We start from the raw sequence: 1481 nt of genomic DNA on the forward strand, positions 1-1481 counted from the left end.
ACTCTTGCATTTCAACGAAAGAAATTCAAAATGAACTTTGAAAAATCAAGAAAATGTAATTGCGACAAGGTAAATCATAACCAAACATTACTGAAATATTCCAACTCTTGCATTTCAACGAAAGAAATTCAAAATGGACTTTGAAATATCAAGAAAATGTAACTGTGACAAGGTAAAACACAACCAAACACTACTGAAATATTCCAACTCTTGCATATCAACAAAAGAAATTCAAAATGAACTTTGAAAGATCAAAAAATGTAACTGTGACAAGGTAAACCACAACCAAACACTACTGAAATATCCCAACTCTTGCATTTCAACGAAAGAAATTCAAAATGAACTTTGAAAAAATCAAGAAAATGTAACTGTGACAAGGTAGACCACAACCAAACACTACTGAAATATTCCAACTCTTTCATTTCAACAAAATAAATTCAAAATTAACTTTGAAAAATCAAGAAATTGTAACTGTGACAAGGTAAACCACAACCAAACACTACTGAAATATTCCAACTCTTGCATTTCAATGAAAGAAATTCAAAATGAACTTTGAAAAATCAAGAAAATGTAACTGTGACAAGGTACACCACAACCAAACACTACTGAAATATTCCAACTCTTGCATTTCAACGAAAGAAATTCAAAATGAACTTTGAAAAATCAAGAAAATGTAACTGTGACAAGGTAAACCACAACCAAACACTACTGAAATATTCCAACTCTTGCATTTCAATGAAAGAAATTCAAAATGAACTTTGAAAAATCAAGAAAATGTAACTGTGACAAGGTAAACCACAACCAAACACTACTGAAATATTCCAACTCTTGCATTTCAGCGAAAGAAATTCAAAATGAACTTTGAAAAATCAAGAAAATGTAACTGTGACAAGTTAAACCACAACCAAACGCTACTGAAATATTCCAACTCTTGCATTTCAACGAAACAAATACAAAACGAACTTTGAAACAACACGAAAAGGTACCTGTGACAAGGACAAAAACAACCAAACACTACAGAACTATAAAAAATCTGGCCTATCAGCAAACGAACTGCAAAATGAACTTTGAAAAAATCAAGAAAATGTAAATGTGACAAGGTAAACCACAACCAAACACTACTGAAATATTCCAACTCTACCATTTCAACGAAATAAATTCAAAATGAACTTTTAAAAATCAAGAAAATGTAACATCAAGAAAATTTAACTGTGACAAGGTAAACCACAATCAAACATTACTTAAATATTCCAACTCTTGCATTTCAACGAAACAAATTCAAAATGAACTTTGAAAAATAAATAAAATGTAACTGTGACAAGGTAAAACATAACCAAACACTACTGAAATATTCCAACTCTTGCATTTCAACGAAAGAAATTCAAAATGAAATGTGAAAAATAAAGAAAATGTAACTGAGACAATTTAAAACAAAACAAATCATAACTGAAATATTCAAACTCTTGCATTTCAACTAAAGA

This window comes from Artemia sp. Qi Xiang Cuo, chromosome 19, assembly GCF_049724085.1.
Source record: "Artemia sp. Qi Xiang Cuo chromosome 19, ASM4972408v1, whole genome shotgun sequence".
Classification (NCBI taxonomy): Eukaryota; Metazoa; Arthropoda; class Branchiopoda; order Anostraca; family Artemiidae; genus Artemia; species Artemia sp. Qi Xiang Cuo.